General features: G+C 56.5%; 1 protein-coding gene across 4 annotated transcripts in view; it reads right to left on the bottom strand.

The window, feature by feature from the left end:
• NTNG2 (netrin G2) overlaps positions 1-18,403 on the bottom strand; it is a 77,885-nt gene that overhangs the window by 28,342 nt on the left and 31,140 nt on the right. The gene's annotated exons all lie outside the window — the stretch shown is intronic.

The raw sequence follows: 18,403 nt of genomic DNA, 5'->3' as shown, positions 1-18,403 counted from the left end.
TGGGACCTTAAAGAGAGGCTTCTGGGGAAATACAGCTGACACAAGGCACGTTCTGAGAGCTCACACAAATGAACACACGGGCCCTTCACAACAGTCCTATGGAAGACATAGCCCTGTTACCTCCATTGTGTGGATGGGGAAACTGAGGCCTGGGCCGGTGAAGTGAGCTGCCCGAGCTCCCCCAGCTGGTCAGGGGCAGAGCCAGGACTTGGATCCAGGCAGCCTGATGGCAAAGCCCGCACTTACTGTCTTCACTCCCCACTGGCCCGTGTATCCGGCACCTGGGAGCAGAGATATCAGTGGGTGGGGCTTCCACCGGGCTGTGTGGCCCTGCACGAGTTCTTAAGCAATCTGGGTCCCTACTTTCTCACTTGAGCAGTGGGGAGCAAGAGTCCCGCTTACACCACAGCCTGTCACGAGGATCGGTGACACCGGTCATTCGGGAATGAACGAATGGATGTAGTAATGCGCTGGCCACATGATCTACCCCACACCTAGGGGTGGGATGAAGCCAAAGGCCCTGCAGACAGCAGGTGCCCGTTCGGGCTTTGGGCTCCATCCTTTTGCCTTTCCTGGGGACTGTGAGACCGTGGCCTTGGCCTCCTGGTCCCACCAGCCTCAGATGTTCTGCCACTTACTGTGTGACCTTAGGAAAGTTGCTGGACTTCCCTCGGCCTCAGTTTCCTAATCTGTAAAATAGGGATGGCAGTGGCACCTACCTCAGAGGGCTATTGTAAGGAGCAGCTGAGGCATGGTCTATAAAGGACTTGCGTCATGCACAGAAGCGCTCGACACACGGCAGCTTCCCACTGATTTTTCTCACTTCTTGTATCTATGAGCGTCTAGAAACAGGGGTCCTTTCCATGAATGATGCATCAATTCCTCCCAAGGGCCTTATGAAGGGTATATTGCTATCATCGCCATTTTACACACAAGGAAATGAGGCACAGAGAAGTTAAGTAAGTCGCTCCAGGCCACACAGCTGGTGAACCTCGCTTCAGGAAGGGTCTCAAGCAGGCAGCTGGGCGGTGGCTGGAGAGGCTCCAGTCCTGCTTCTCAGGCTGAGGCAGGCTCAGAGAAGTCCGCCCGGCCCACAACTCCCCCAAAGACAGGCACGTCCCTCCCCGCCCTCCCTCAGGCTGCTATCCTTCTGCGATTTCTCTTCTCTAGTCCAGGAGGCCCTTGGGAGAGAGGATAGATAAAATAAATACGCAAGGATGAATAAATAATTTATTGGGCACTCCTATGTGAACAGGTGCTGTGTGATGTGCATTATTAACAGAGTCCCTGTGAAAACCCAGAAGGCGCCATTTCTCCCATTTTATAGGTGACGATGCAAGATTCTGGTAGGTCAAGTGCCGATAACTCAGCCCAGGTCTCTGGGGGAAGAGGTGGGATTCGAACCCAGGGATGTTGGGCACCAGAGCTGGACCTCACGGCCTCCACCACCCTGCGTCTCTCTGCGCTCACCTTATGTTGATTCCACTTGGATGACAGGGGTCAGGGGGGGGGGGCCCGGGGGCCCCCCCCCCCCCCCCCCAGCCCCGCCTCACTGCTGGCAGCCCTGCATCCCAATTCGGAGGCCCGGGCTTGGCCAAAGAAATGCAAAAAAAGAAGACAGAAGCCCCCTTTCCCGCCCTCGCTCCCAACGCCAGCTTCTGCCTGAGTCCAGACCTGGGTAGGGGGTCCAGACTCCTGGCTGCGCCTCCAGCCCAAATATTTCCCCTGCAGCCATGGGATCAATTTTCCCAAGGAATTGCTTTCTGAATTCGACCTTCGAGAACCATCAGTCTCACCCAAAAACCATCACCTGAGCTGCCTGACCCTGCTACACAGCACTTTTCAGCTCATCCATCAGGAAGCATTATTTAATAATGAACAGAGGGAGAGTGTGAGGCTGGCCAGCCCACGGGCCTGCCACTGGCCAGCAGTGGACTCCCAGCCCATCGGGACGTGCTGCCTCCTCCCCGCCCCCACCCCAGTGCAGAATCTCATGGCTTTAACTCCTTGGGTGTCAGCAGGAGCGGCTCCATAGGAGAAAGAGAGAGAGAGATGCTGGAGAGAGAGAGATGCTGAGTCAGCAGCCAGATTCTTGCACAGGCCCTGCTCCTGGTTTGCGGGGTGACCTTGAACAAGTCACTTCTCTGGGTCTCAGACCTTTCGTTTGCAAACTGGAAGGGTTGAATTATATCTCAGATTTTCAACTTTGTCATTTAATTGTTCGTAAGTGCTTAACATGCTCTGGCACACAGTGGGCTCTCAGTACCTGCTGAATGAATGAAGAAATGAAGGAATGAATGAATGAGAGGACGCACAGCATCTGGCACGGAGCAGCTGCTCAATGAAAGGCCAGTCAGTGTCACAGCTGGGCTGGAGCGGCGTGTGGTGGCAGGTGACCAGCCTCAGGGTCTTACCCTGGTCTGTAAAACCGGGAAGGGGACTGCCCCCACCCGGCAGGGCTGTTGGGAGGAAGGGGGGAGCGGGAAGCCCAGCACCGGGTCTGCACACGGCGAGCCCTCCATAGGTGGCAGCCATTATTATTGTCGCTATAGCTAACGGTCAACAGGTGACAGAGGTGGGAGCGTGGGGTTCCTGGGAGCAAAGATCAGCCTTGCTGGGCAGCCCCCAGGTGCCCAGCCCCAAGGGACGGACGGGGTCCCTCATCCATGCTGTCCTGCCAGCACTCTCGGTGGCCTCTCTCAGCAGCCAGCAGCTCCCAAAGCAGACAAGACTGACCTGTTCTCCACACCCCACAAGGGGGACATACCCTCTGTCCTCTCATAGTCGCTTCCATGAAGAGCCCTCTGCCACTACGGCTGCCAGATTCAGCAAACAAAAATATAGGACCTCAGTTAAATTTGAATTTCAGGTGAATAGTGAATAGTTTTTTTAGTGTAAGTATATTCCATGAAATATTTGGGACATACTTATACTAAAACATTATTTGTTGTTTATCTGAAATTTAAATTTAACTGAGTGTCCTGCATTTTATCTGGCAGCTCCTACCCCTGCTCACCCACAGGCCTGAGTCACGGCCCTCTGACCTGACCCCTGACCCCTCTCGAGGCCAGGCATGGGGCACAGCCACTGGGAGCTGGCCCTGCTGCCTGCCCACGGCACAGAGGGCTGTGGCTGCCTTCTCCACTAAGCCGCTCCTTCTTCTAGAATTGATGAGTCCCTAATGAGGCCCAGGGGACCACAACTGTTTGGAGGCAGTGCCAGGGCTGGCCTCGGGGGGAAGGCTGTCCCAGACAAGCCAAGTTCTCGGGGACACATGCTCTGCCCCTGCCAGGAGGAGACAGACACGCCGGCTTCACCCGTCCTGCCCCCTGCCAGGACCGGCTGGGGCTGCACCAGCACGAGAAGCGGTGGCTGGGCCGCAGGGCCACTGCCTGTGCCAGGCCGCAGCGTGCGGCCCGCAGGGAGGGCGGGCAGTGCCCGGGAGCTGCCGGCGGGAGCGCCATCTGGACGCAAGCCTGGCACCATCACTTCTAGAAAATCGTGAGCCGGGCCCTTCCCTCCTCGGGGCGAGAGGAGTGGGGTGCTTGGAGCGCCTCCCAGACAGGAGGGTGGGAGGAATGTAGGTCAACACCGGGCTGCCTGCCGGAGAGAGTGATGTCACCGGCTCCTTGGGGAAAGACGAGGAAGCAGCGGGTCTGGGTGAGCGAGACGTGTCGAGCTAGGCAGGGCGGAAGGGGGCCTGGCTCTCCTCTCCCCTCAAAGGTCAAACCGCCAAGATTTCAGGACACTCACAGCGACCCCTGGGACATGGGGTGCACGGGTGGGGGGCAGGGGAGAGCCCAGGACCCTGGGGGCTCTTGGTAGTTGACCCCCTCTGCCTGGCGTCTCCCCCACCTCTTCTGCCACCGTCCTTACATGATCACACACGGGTGTCCTGAGAATGGACTTGGGTAGTTCTGACACCTTGAGGCCACAGTTAGAAATGAACCACTCATTTAAAGCGGGCAGCAGTGTCCTCCCATTTCTCTTGCCAGCTAGAGCCTCATCTTTGGTAGAGACTGTTCTTTTGTGTCGCGTGAAACATTTCAGTGGGCTGTTGGGTTATGAAGAAGCAAACCCCAAACCTCCGCGGGCCTGGAGACGTCGGCACACAAGGTGGACATGCTCTGCGGGCTGAGGGAGAAGGTGATGTCACTAAGGGCACCTCCCGGTGCAGGGGCCCGTGGATCTGGGGCGGGGGCCTGGGCTCCAGGGAGGAAGGACGTGGTCCTGGGAGGGAGCTGGGGGCCCACAGGAGAGGTGGCCAGAGGCGATCCCTCTCCAGCCAGCAGGCCATCCTTTGAAGTGTTGCTTTTCTATGTGATAATTCCCATCCTCCGTCTCCGGGCCTGAGTCAAGTCGTGAGGGAACTCCCTGGCCTGGAGGTCTTGGACCTTCTTTAGGGGATTAAGAGAGAGACTGTGCAGCTGTTGGAGAAGCAAGCAGTGGTCAAGAGAAAAGCCCAGAGAGGCTGGCCGGATCAAGAGGTGACAAGTGACCACAAGGATGTAGTTGGGGATGGTGGTAAGGAGACCTTGGTAAAAAACTGGACTTCCAGCTAATTAGTGGAACGGAGGCAGGGCTGGGGTTTTAGAAGGAGGAGAGCACGTGGACGCTGGAGAATTCAAACCGTCTGGTCAAAAGGCTGCCAGTTAAGGCCTGAGACCTGGCGAAGGGGGGAGACTGAGAGCAAAGCTGCAGGGAGGGGGGTCTGCGAGGCCTCCGTCACCTGACACGACCCGGCTTTTCCAGGGTAATGCGGATAAATGCTGGCTGGTGCTCCTCCTGGAGCGCAAACAGGCCGGCAATTGAGTTCACTGGCCAAATCAAATTTGGGCTTCTGTGCGAAGTCCTCTTATATTAAGCGCTTTAACGGACATCACCTCCTCCGGTCTATTGATAAATCTTATTACCCATTAGAAAACCAGAGGCAGCTCCCAGCGAACAGAAGACAGGCTGATGCAGGGGCACCGGCGGGCTCGGGTGTGTGGCTTGGGGGTGACATGGTGGCTATGACCAGAGCCTGGAAGGGAACCCCCAGCCTAACCAGGCTGGTGAACTAAAGCGAGATTGCTTCCTCCCCTGTGGGAAGGCCAGCACCTCGAGGAAGGGCCAGGCCGAGGCCACAGCCCAGGAGGACAGGAGGAGGAGCTGGTGTAACACACGAAGGGTGGGAGCAGCGGGGGAGGGTGTCAGCGAGCCCAGCTGTTTGTCTCCCTGCCTCCCAATTCCTCCAGTCCCTTTCTCCTCTGCAGGGAGTTACTGACAGTAAGAGTCATTCATGTATGCACCTGTGTGCGTGTGCGTGTGCGTGTGTGTGTGTCTGTGTGTTGGGGTCAGACGTGCACGTGCGTGGCTACTGGAGCTATGACGATGCCATGGGATTGCTGTGCTCCCTGAAGGCCAGCGAAGGGGACAGGGGGTGGCTGCCCAGGTCTCCAGCCTTCAGGAGCCCCAAGGGGTGCTATCTGAGCCAAGCCCTGAGGAGTGAGGAACGCGCCGGACCGGAGGACGGCGGAGGGCTGGTCATGTTCCAGGCAGAAGGAGCAGCCCAGAGGCAAGTTGGTGGGGCCCTACTCTGGGGTGGCTGATCTGCGAGGACTCAGAGCCCAGGCTGCCGAGGGAAGTGGAGGAAAAGTGGTCCATGTGAGCAGACTCACAGAGTGTGGACTTGACTCTAAGGTCCACAGGAGGGAGACTGCAGGGAAGTGACATGACGGGGTTTGTGTTTGGGAAAAAAACTTCTGCACAGAAGGGGCAAGACTGAAGTGGGGGAGGCCAGTCATCAGCCCAGACAAAATCCCGGTGGCCGTGTGCCTCTCTCTGGGGGGTGGAGGTGGTGATGGGGGAATCCCTGTTAGGAACTTGCTCAGGCTGAGAGAGTGGGAGGGAGGGATGGGCAGGAATCGAGGTGGGGCATTTCCCCCCAGAGTGGAAAGATGCCTCCAGGACCCCAAGTACTGAATGGGCAGCTCCAAATAGGGGAGAAGCACCCAGACTCCTCAAGGCGAGGGCAGCTGAGCCAAGACCCCTTGCTGACCCTGGGCTCCTGCTGAGGCCTCCGCTCACCCTACAGTTCGGCCTCTGTGAGCAGGGTGCACCGCGCTGGTGTAGGTGTGATGTGTATATGACAGGTGCTTGTGGAAGCGGATCTTTGTGTGGGGGTGGGGCCGGCGTGTGTGGCCTGGAGGGGAGCATCTGTGAATCTAAAACAGGCTGATGCGGGTTGACATGCCAGCGAGCCTTGATCATGACCAGCCCAGGGCCCCCGTCACAGGTAGAGAGGCCGCCCAGCCCGGGGCAGGAGGAGAACGTGGCCGGATAATTAGTCTGGAATTGATCTGCCTCCTCCCCAACCTCCTCTCCCCTCTCCAGCTCTGCCCATGCCTCATTAGGCCCGATTACAGCTAATAAGGTCCTCAAGTCACAAGGCTGGAGGGCGGGGTGCAGGAGCCTGCTCGGGGCCTGAAGGCCAGAGGCCCAGCGCCGGATCCTCCTGGTTCCCCACACGCAGGCGCAGAGCTGGGCTGCGCTGGGCTGCACCCTGATGCACTGTGGGCAGTGACACTCTCTTCCTGAGTCGCTTTGGCGACATCTAACATTCAAATGGGTTTCTCTTCCCTGTGCCCCTGATGACCAAGGAAAGGGGTGAAGAGGAGACGCAGAGATGGGACTTGGCTGGACACGGCCCTCCAAGCAGGTGAAGCACCCCGAGGAGACAGGGTTCGTGCTCAGGTGACCAACTGCCGGCTCCTTACAAACGCCAACGGCTCCCATTTCGCGAGCACCTGCTGTGCGTTGGGCCCTGAGCTGCCCTGCAAGTTCTCAGCCAGTCCCCACCACAGAGGATCCCATCTTACAGGGGGGAAACTGAGGCTGGGGGAGGTGAAGAGACTTGCCCTGGGCCATAAACTGACAAATGAAAGAGACGGAATCCAAACGCAGGCTTCTCTCTGACACCGAGCTGCGCCGCTGAGGACTCATTACAAAGAGGCCTCACGGAGCCTCGAGGATGGCCACCCTTGCTGGCCAGGACGGATGGGGGTCACTAGAAGCCTTAGGAGCGGGGTTTCTGACCTAAAGCGTGTGCTCTTTTCTCCTTACACATGGTGGGAGCTCACCCTCGTCCGCTCAGCTCTCCGCGCCACCCTCGCGGCGTCTTCCAGCACTGTCCTGGCAGCTCCCCTGCAGTCTCTGCATCGTCAGTATTGGGTTATTCCGATCAGAGTGCCTCCCTGTTCTCAGGAAGAATCCTGCCCCCTATACTCCCAGCAGCCCATGCCCCATTTCCTCGCTCCCTCTCAGGGTCAAAATTCTTAAAAGCCTTATCAATATTCCCGCCTCCCTTTTTTTTTTACCCCTCATTCAGTCTTTTTAAATTTTTTTTTTTTGAGGAAAATTAGCCCTGAACTAGCATCTGCCGCCAATCCTCCTCTTTTTACTGAGGAAGACTGGCCCTGAGCTAACATCCGTGCCCATCTTCCTCTACTTTGTATGTGGGACGCCTGCCACAGCATGGCTTGATAAGTGGTGCCATGTCCGCACCTGGGATCCGAACCGGTGAACCCTGGGCCGCCAAAGCGGAACATGTACACTTAACCGCTGTGCCACCAGGCTGGCCCCCAGTCTTTTAAAAAAATTTTTGCATTCACCCTGAAACCCATCCCAAGATGGCCTTCGCCCCAACTCCCCCAAATCTGCTCTCGATGAGGTCACCTTTGACCTCTATGTTGCTGAATCCACGGACCTGCCTTTCCCTCCTCTCTCTGGACCCCCGGCAGCATCGGACACAGGTGCCTGCTCCCCCGAGTGGCTTTTCTGGGTTTTCTCCCCACATTGGCTCCTTGTTCTTCATGTCTGTCCTGTCTTCGCTATCTAGCTTCTCAGGGCTCCATCCTGTGCCCGGAACACTCACCACGTCCCCTCTCTTTCCTGGGGGTCTCAAATGCTCCCATGGCGTTAGGAGTCATCTCTCAGCCCAGGACTCCCCAGTGCCCAGTCTCACCCACACTTCAGACTTGGATGTCCAAATGCTCTGATGCCTCAAGGGCACCTCACAACGGGTCCAAAACAGAACTCTGCCGTCATCCAGGGGACAGCCACTCTGGACGGCGGTCGTCAGTTTCTGACGAAGTTAAACACACACATCTCATGACCCCACAATCCCACCAATGGGTATCCACTCAAGAGAAAAGAAAACTTCTGTTCCCCCAAAAACCCTCACACGCATATTCACAGCAGCTCTGCTCAAAACTGCCCCAAATTGGAAGCAACTGAAATTCCCTTTGATGGGCGAATGGAGAGACGAGCCGGGGTCCACCAGCCACACAGTGGAGCACAACTCAGCGAAAGGACCACATTTGATGGTCAACAACCTGATGAACCTCGAAGGCGCAGTGCTGAGTGAAAGGGGCCAGTCCCAACAGCTACACGCTCTATGATGCCGTTAATAGGACATTTTCAAACAGACAAAACTGTAGCGACCACGGGCTGCCTGGGGGGCTGGGGTGCGGGAGGGAGTGGTAAAAGGGGCAGCTTTATGGGAAGGTGGACTGCTCTGTGTCTCCATCACGGTGGTGCTTACACGAATCTATACAGGTGTTAAAATTCATAGGAGTGTACCCAAAAATGTCAATTTTATTGTATGACACTATAAAATATAAAATTAAGAAATGTTAAAAAAATTTTCTTCCAGAAACTTCTTCCCCCACAGTTGTCCCCATTTGACTGGGTAAAATCTCCATCCACCCAGTGTCTCAAGCCAGAGTCCTGGGAGTCTCCCGACACCTCCTGCCCCCACCAGCCACTCCATCAACTCTACCGCCAAAGGCCAATTCCAGGGGCCTGTCTCCCGCCTCCATGGGAGGAAGGTGCCCGGTCTCCTGCAGCCCTGAAGGGCCCCCTCCCCACACGCAGTCCCAGGCGTCGGAGATCAGAGCATGTCACTTCTGCCTAAAATCCTGCAGCGGCTGTCCCTGCACTTAGAATAGAACCACTCCCTCCCGTGGCCTCGGCGCTGGCGTGAGCTGCACTGTCCTCTCTTACGCGCTCGCATGCTACGGTCACAGCACAGGAGTTCTTAGAAGGCACCACGCGTGTTCAAGGTGGGGTCTCTGCACCTGCTGGTCCCCTGCTGGGAAGGCACGCCCCCCCCCCCCCCCCCCCCCCCCCCCCCCCCCGGGGTTCCCCCCCCCGGCGGCCCCCCCCCGGGGAGGGCCCCCCCCCCCCCCCAACCCGCTCCCGCTCACCTTTCAGGTTTCACCCTTAAGGCTGCCTCCTTGCAGGGCCTTCCCCGACCCCCTGCGTCCAGACCCCGGGTTGATCCTCCCGGCCCCGCCCCCACTCCCCTCCGTTACCTTCCTCGCACCTTTAGTCGTCTGTGGTCATTTGGTTTGTTTATTCCTAGCTCCCTGCTAGACCATAAACCCCACAAGGCTCTTGGGTCTGTATACCTGGCTGTGTCAGGCGTGTAGCAGATGCCTGTCCTGGGTTGAACTGTGTCCCCTAAAAAGACATATTGAAGTTCTAACCCCCACTGCCTGTGAATGTGACCTTATACGGAAATAGGGTCTTTGCAGACGTGATTAAGATAGAAGTTCAGATGAGGTCACCCTGGAGTGGGACGGGCCCCGATCCAATGTGACCGATGTCCTTCTAAGAAGAAGAGATCCAGGAAGGACACTGGGTAGAGACAGAGGACAGAGAGACGACAACCAGGAGAAGACGGAGGCAGGGATGGGAGTGACAAGGCAGGGGAGGGAGTGACGGGGCAGGGGTGGGAGTGACGCAGCTGCAGCCAAGGAGGGCCGAAGGTTGCTGCCCCAGGCCCGAAGCCAGGAGGGAGGCACAGGGCGGACTCTCCCCTACAGGATTCTGAGGGAGCACGGCCCTGCCGACACCTTGATCTCAGACTTCAGGCCTCCGGAACCGTAAGACAGTAAATGTCGGTTGTTTTAAGCCCAGCTGCTTTGTGGCACATGGTTCTGGCAGCCCTAGGACACTAACACATGTGCCTGTGAAAAATGTTTCCTGCATGAATTAGTACGCTAGCGAGAAAACCCTCAGAAGGAAACTCCTTCTCCCTCAGAAGAGAAAGGGGCACCGCGTCCCTAGCGCTGTTAGGCAGGCTGACGGTTGGCGGTTCCATCCCCAGCTCACCGGGGGCTCCTCCCTCTTCTGTGACCTCAGCCAAACCCAGGATCCCCCTCCGCCACCTGCCGCTGAGGGTGGGGCCACACGCGGTGGGTGAGCAGACCGGAGGGACCCAGAGGAGTCCAGATAAACGGCCCCCCTGGCCCACCCACCACACTTGGCAGCAGACCCCTGTGCACTCCTCAGCACAGCTCTGCGCCCCCTCCAGTTCTCCACAGACAGACAACACTGGTTTTTGTTTTGAGGAAGATTAGCTCTGAGTTAACATCTGCTGCCAACACTCCTCTTTTTTGCTGAGGAAGACTGGCCCTGAGCTAACATCCGTGCCCATCTTCCTCTCATTTATATGTGGGACACCTACCACAGCATGGCTTGCCAAGCAGTGCCATGTCCTCACCCAGGATCTGAACCGACGAACCCTGGGCCACCGAGAAGCGGGACGCGTGCACTTAACCGCTGCACCATTGGGCCGGCCCCCAGACAACGCTGGTTTGAATGACGCATGTCCGCTCTTTGGTAGAAGCAGAGGTTCAGGAAGCTTGGCAGATCCAGCTAAGGGGCATGAACTACCGAACGAAATCTCTGTCCCCAAGCAGCTGGGCTCATGCATGTTGGGTTAAAAAATAAATAAAAAGCAGAACATGAAACTGACTCTCCAAATGTTTTGGGATCACGGAACCCCTTTGAGAATGGAATAAAACCCAGGGCCCCTCTCCCGGGCTGACCCCACACATCACTTAGCCCGTGTTTCAGGGAGCCCCCTGAAGCCCTCCTACAAGTCCGCGGTCCCGGCAGGACTTCCAGGGTGCCGCCCGCGATCCTCGTGTTTTACTGACATAAGGGTGACACAGGTCCTTCCTGCGGGCTTCCCAGGGCCCAGCCACCGCCCCGCACCCTCTTCCTGGATTGTCTCATTTCACCCCATGGGCATCATCTCCATTTTCTGAGCTTGGAAAAGAGTCACAGACAGACTAAGTAACTTGCCCAGGGTCACACCTGAGCCAGGATCTGCACCTGGGCAGTCTGACATGGAAGACATCCACCCATCTATTTCTTCTTCAAATTGTGGCAAAATACACATAAAATTCACTGTTTCACAATCTTTAAGCGTATAATTCACTAGCATTAAGTACATTCACACTGTTGTGCAATCCTCGCCATCCACCTCCACAACTTTCACGCCATCCCAAACAGAAACTCTATTCCCACTAAACAGTAACTCTACATTCCTCCCGCCCCCTCCCCAGGAACCTTTATCGTATTTTCTGTCTCTAAGATTTTTACTTCTTCAGGTAAAATATATAAGTGGAATCCTACAGGATTTGTCCTTCTGTGACTAGCTTATTTCACTTAGCATAACGCCCTCAAGGTTCATCCATGTTGAAGCAGGTGTCAGAATTTCCTCCCTTTTTAAGCCCGAATAATATTCCATTGTGTGTGTAGACCACATTTTGTTTATCCATCATCTGTTGATGGGCACTTGGGTTGTTTCCAGCTTTTGGCTGTTGTGAATAATGCTGCTATGAACACGGGTGTACAAATATCTGATCAAGACCTTGCTTTCAATTCTGCTGCATGCATACCCAGGTGTGGAATTGCTGGGTCACATGGAAATCCTATTTTAGTTTTTTGAGGAACCCCCAAGCTGTTCTGACAGCAGCTGCACCATTTTACATTCCCATCACAGTGCAGGAGGGTTCCCATTTCTCCACATCCTCACCAACAACTGTTACTCCTGTTTTCCGACTACAGCCGTCCTAGTGTGGACACCCATCCGTTTCTTAACCCCACGCCTCAGTTTCCTCATCTGTGTACTGGGGACGACGCTCCTCACCCGGCAGGACTCGACACGGAAGCACAAAGGACTTGGAATGCAACGTGGCCCGTAAGAACTACTCAGGGACGACAGTTAACACACCGAAGGAGGAAGCCCCAGGCTCCCCAGCCTCCACTGGGATCTCAGAGGCACAAGGAATCAGCGCAGCCAGCACAATTCACACACTCCCCTCCCCACCCCGCTTCCTCTGTAGAAGGGCCGAGGAGGACACTAGAAGGAGGGACGGCGCGCACAGACGGTAAGTAAAAAGGCGTCTCTCTCTCTGACCCCTCCTCCAGCCCACCCACCACTCTCCCCGCACATGCGCAAAGCGGAGGTCGTCTTCCCTCCGTGGTTTCTGTCCTCGTGCTAAGTTCCGTCCATCTCCACTTACAGGGGATCAATAGGGACAGGACGTTTATGGGAAAAGACAAGAAGGGAAGAAAGGGGGTAGGGGTCAAAGGAGGAGAGAACCGACCGGTGTCAGCTGGCCAGGGGACTCGGATGAGAAGCCAGACGCCGGGATCATCCAGGGGAGCCTGCCGGCTCGGCCAGTACCCGGTCAGCTCCGCCCACCCAGGCCGCACTCGGCCTCTGGGACCTGGTGGGTCTCCTCGCTCTCCAACGGCTTCAGGCTCCTCCCGGGTAAAACGGGGTGAGGACCCAATGCCTGGCACCCAACACCCACCAAACCTTTAAACGGTATCTATAGTTCCTGTTCACTTAATCAACCTTTATGATTGCTGTACGCCACAGGTGCCTAGGACTGTAATCTGATGCACACGACCTCTTTGCATCATCTACCACAAACGCCACCTTGCTCAGCTTGAATACCTCTAGGAACGGGGAACTCACTCTTCCCTTCCTGTCCCTGGCTGGCAAAGGCCCAACTGGACTGGTTCCCTGGAGCCTCTAAGAGTTTTCTGGGCAGAGGAGTTTGCCCCTGGGCAGGGCCTGGGGGTGAGAATACAATGACCCCCCTTCTCTCTGTCCCAGACCTGGAGTGGGCAGGACTGGCAAGGCTGTTTGGCCAGAGTGTCCCCTTGCCCCAGCTCCTGGGATGCCCACCCGGCCAGGGGCCTGCTGGATACTATTTGTGTAGCGGCAGTACTATCACAGCTCAAGGAGACGTGAAAACCTCAGAGCAGAGGGGACACCAGCAGCTCGTGAGCTGCCCTGGGCTGCATGTGTGTTTTGTTTTACCTGCACAGGGTTTTCAAAGGATCTTGAAGTAAGGGCCAATATTTTAAAACTCAGGAGATTTCACCTACCTATCTGCTGTGTGCCTTCTTTTGCAACATCGGAAGATCTGGCAATATCTGGTCTCTTGACCTGTGAGGGGTCTGCTCTCTCTACTTCTCCGCAGACCACACCCTTCCCTATCGCCTCTACTAGTTTATGTTACACACATATGTTATCTTCTGGGCCCCTTCGGACATTTGGGTTTGCAACCCCCACTAACCCAGAAAAGCATGCTTCTCCACTCATGGTAATTCTTCACTGTTCAACTAAGAGAATTCAAGGAACAGTTTAACAATTTCAGCTTTGGGTGCTGATGGTGAAGCTAGGGCTTCTTCCTTGAAAGTCTTAGGGAGAAGTGTTTTTTTCCTTTTCTGGTTTACAGGACCTTTTCTTAGCTCCAGAATCTTAGCTCTGACGCAGGCAGCCCTGGCCCCCCGCCTCTCTCCCTAACCCCTCTTGCCACTAGCCAGCGGAATGGGACACTGGGACAAGCTCTTCAAACATAGTGTTTCACTGAATCCTCACCATGAGCTGGTGACGTCGTTACTGTATCTCCAATTCGCAGATGAGAAAACTGGGCCTCAGGCAGGTGAAGGGGACCCAGCTAATCCGTGATGGAGCTGGGACTCAGATGCTGGTTGGTCTAAGGAGGCCCAAGTGCAGGCTCTACCTGGAGGCTCCCGCCTCTCGAACTCGCTCGAGGCCCTTTGCCAAGAGACGGCTTTCTGGACCTCGCCCCACGCTGACGGGCTCCAGAGCTCCTGGTGGTGGGGCTGGGGATCCCATCCTCTTAAAAGGCAGCCCTGTGTGATGCTGGCCGGGTCTGGGCCTCGCTGTTCTGGACCTCTGTGCTGGGGTGGAGGTGGGGGCTGTCTCTGCTCCCAGCACAGCAAAGGGGCGATCGTATTCCTCCTCCAATCCGGGTGGCTCCCCGGATTCGCTGCCCAGGTACAGCCAGCACCTCTCCCGCTCTGCACCTGAGCCCCCCACCTCGGGGTGCGGAAGGAGAAAATAGCTCCCTCGCCTTCCTGCCGTCTACGAATGAGAGTGAATAAGGGGGCAGGACGCCCTCTTCTCTCCATCCCAGACCCTGAGTGGGCGGGACTGGAAGGTGGTTTTGCCAGGACCCACAGGGAGGCGAGGCTGGTGAGGGCAGAGGTCTCGAGGTGCTGGGGGCTGCTCCCCCGCTTCCCCTCCATGGGGCTGCCGCTCAGTCTGCCCCTCCTCTCACTCCTACCCTCCCCCCCAATTTATACTAGTTCCTCATTCCCTGAGCCCTGGGCTTTCTCCCACTGCGGTCTTCCTCTCCCCGGCAGCCAAGTGCCTCTGCCCTCTGCCTCCCCCCACCCCACCTCCTGGCTCCCCCTTGAAGTTGGAAATAGCTGACATTAATGACAGGGTGGAAGTAACTACAGTATCAAAGACCCCTGGATTCGGAAGGGGAGGCCAGTGAGATAACCCCATGTAGAGATGGACTTGAGCTGGGACATGCTTACGTTGGATGTTGGCTATCTGGGGTTTAGTTTAACTGTATGACCTCCTTATGTTCCCTGACCTCATCTAAAAACACAAGGCAGAGGGGAGCACTGTCCCTGTAAGGAAAGCTCTGCCAGGTGGGGATCAGGTCTGGCTTGCTCAATGCCATATCCTCGGCTTGTGGGATCTTGGGGATTCAATAACCATTGTGGAATCAAATGACTATCAATTGAATAAGAAAACGCACATGAAGCCTAGCTCAGTGCTCAATAGGAAATGAGCCCATAGCACACGCTTAATAAAGATCAGCTATGCTAGCAAACTATGGGGGAGGCACTGTGCAACCCTGGGTCATGAAATTCTGAGGGTCTCCTAGAACCAGTTCAGCCTGAAGTCTCAAATCTAAGAACCCCTGGGGGTCCCCAAGTGCCCACTCAGGAACGTCAAAGGCATCAGTTGAGCCCCATGCTGCCTTTGCCACCCCGTCCTGCCTCTCTGGCTGCCTGGCACAGCGGGGCTTTCCCACCCGAGATTTAAAAAGGAAAAGCAGAGGAAGTCACAGCTCTTTGCTGAACCATCCAACCAGATCCACTTAATCGGTAAGCCAAGCTGCCGCCTTCCTGCCAACCCGACCGAAGAGTAGAAGAGTACTTACTCCAGCTGTGAATTGATTGCCGCACTTTCACCACCACGACGGCTAATCCCCACCGCCCGCAGGGGCTGGGTGCCAGGGGAGCCATGAGCTGCTGGGCAGGGACTGCCCTGCCACCTGGCCAGGGAGACGCAGGCTCCCCGTGGCCCCAGTTCTCACCTTACAGATGGGAAACCGAGGCCCAGAGATGTGCAGAGGGGCAGGTCCGGAAGCCAGCTCCCGCGGCCCCAGCACCTTCCTGATTTGGGTGGGACTGAAGACCTGAGGCTCTTTCTCACCCCCTCTGGCCCTTCCCGCGCATGTTCCGCCCCACTTCTGCATCTCAGAGTCTCTCCTATGAGACAGACGACCCTCACCCCCAAGGTGCACGGGGCACAGGCCCTGACTGTCACCACCCAGCCCAGACCCTGCAGCACCCCCAGACATCAGCACCCCACACGAGCCGCCTAAGGAAGTGGAAGGTGGGCCCTTGATCAGCCTCCTGAAGATGAGGGGCCCCCTGGAGCAGCCCAGGGCAGGTCAGAAAAGGGGCTGCTGCCCCCAGGTGTGGGGATCTGGTCCCCACCCCTGAGCAGCTAAGGTGAGGGGGACGCTGGGGCAGAGGAGGGGTCTTATACTGACCAGACCATTGCATCCTGAGGGCAGGCAGAGGTCACCGAGATGACCAGAGGCCCAAAGTCTGGACACGGGTCAGAGAAACAACCATAGGAATCCGATTCTTGACCCCTGGCTTCCATAACAGTGGCTATATGTCAGGTGGTTTCCAGAACCTTCCTGATTTAAAATATCCCACCGCAAATAGGGTGGGGGGTGGGGTAGAAATCACAGACGTCAGAACCACAGGCACTGCGTGAGCACCTGCCTCTCCCCCACCTGCCACACTTGAACCTGAACCTGCCTCCTGGACCACCTGCCTTCCCCTTGGCCCACCTGCAATCCACACACACAAAGTGAAATAAAACACAGATGCAAGCTGAAAACGGGGGCCCCACAAGCCCCGCCCAGCCCCACTCGCAGGCGTGCCCACAGTGATGGGTTGGCGCCAGCTTCCAGCCTTTCCCTGTATCCGTGGTACCTTCCTGTGCCTGGACGGACCGCTTTCCAATGTCCACTAAAGACGCAGAAATCACGCGCACAGGCGTCTTATATATTTTACAAAAGGGGATTATACCATACACACCATGCAGCCGTGCTTTTTCCGCTCCTCAGTAATTATATACTCCGGCCGTCCTCAGAGCCTGCTGGGGAAAAGCACCCAGGGCGTGTTGTCCCAGCTGGGCCCCTGGTGCCGCCCTGCCCACACCGGCCGAAGCCACGCTCCTGGCCCTGCGTACGCCCCACTCCTGCTCACGTAACTCTCACCATGCTCCAGTGAGAGAGGCATGATCGTTATCAACCCCATTCTACAGAGGGGGAAACTGAGGCACAGAGCAGTCCTTGCCCAGAGTCTCACAGCCAGTGGATGGCAGAGCTGGGGATACACCCCGGGCCATCCAGCTCCAGAGTCCACACTCCCGAGTCCAACAATCACCCCGGCGCTTCTCAAACCCGAGTGTGCGTCAGAATCCCCCAGAGGGCTGGTTAAAATCCGGACTGCTGGGCCCACCCCTGGAACTTGCGATGCGGCAGGTGTGGCATGGAGCCTGAGAACTTGCATTTCTAGCAAGTTTCCAAGCAGTGCTGATGCTGCCGGCCCAGGAACCACCCTTGGAGAACTCCTGCACTACCTGCTACTGCCCTTTATGCTTGACCCCTTGGTTACTCAGTGACGGGGCCTCCCCAAGCCTCTCTCCTGTGCAGACCATGGTGTCAGACAGGTGGCTCAGGGATAAAGTCCTTGCCCCTACAGACCAGCACATTGTGTGTCAAATGAACAACTGATCTGGGCCAGCGTGGAATCATTGAGTCATCCGCAGTCTAGCCAGTTCCTGGGCATCAAAGGCTGCTTCTCCCTCTGATGGCGGTCTTTTGCCTCCCCCAAAAGTGTCCTCAAGACACATTTTCCTCCAAAGCTGGTTGAATGATTAACTCTGCGGGTGTGGGTTGTGCACATCCTGCATATTCCAAAGGAAAGCCTGGCCTTGACTGGCTCCTGGGAGGGCAGCCCCGAGCCCTTGGGAGTCCCGCCTGGTAAGAGGGTCGTTGTTTCCCTGGGGCCTTGGGCCACACCGGATAGTTTATGCTAATGATGGGACCTATGGTGGGGGCCTTGGACCATGCAGCATTAGCTGACTTCTGGGTCAGGGATTGAAGACCAAGGTCAAGCCCCATGGGCAGTTAGCCATGCCTAAGTGATTAATTCCCAATAAAGACCCTGGACACCAAGGCTTTGGCGAGCTTTCCTGGCTGGTACCACTCCACACGTGTTGTCACACATCGTTGCTGGGAGAATCAAGTGCTGTGTGCGACTGCACTGGGAGAGGGTGACCGGGAACCTGCACTGGTCGCTCCTAGAGTCTGCCCTGTGCACCTCTTCCGGCTGCCAATTTTCATCTGTATCCTTTCATTGTAATACATTGTGGTGGCAAGCGTAACAGCTTTGCTGGGTTCTATGAGTCCTTCTAGCAAATCACGGAGCCTGAGGATGGGCCTGGGGACCGCTAGACACAAGCGCCCGTTCATTGAGTCAGTGGACAGTTACAGAGCAGGTCCTGAACACGAGGCTTTCGCCGAAGCCCTGCCCACAGCGTCCAGCTCCACTCATCCCCTCCAGGGCTCCCGCTGCCCTGGCCAGAGGCAGCCCGGGCCCTACGAGGATGCTTAATGTTTATCATCCACCATTCACCCCCGTCCATGGAAAAACCCAGGCATCTTGTCTGTGCAGCCCTGGCCATCGTAGGCAGCCCCTTGACATAACATCCCAGGAACCAGCAATGTTTAGGGTACCAGGTAAGCATGCTGGGTATCAAGCAACATCCCAGGTACAAGGTAACATCTCAGGAACCATGTAACATCTGAGATATCAAATAACATCTCAGGAATTAGGTAATGTCTCAGGTACCAGGTAACACCCCAGGAACCAGGCATCATCTCAGGTGTCAGGTAACATCCCAGGAACCAGGTAA

Source organism: Equus quagga, chromosome 1 (genome assembly GCF_021613505.1).
Source record: "Equus quagga isolate Etosha38 chromosome 1, UCLA_HA_Equagga_1.0, whole genome shotgun sequence".
NCBI classification, from domain to species: Eukaryota; Metazoa; Chordata; class Mammalia; order Perissodactyla; family Equidae; genus Equus; species Equus quagga.
This window is presented reverse-complemented; position numbering and strand designations above follow the sequence as displayed.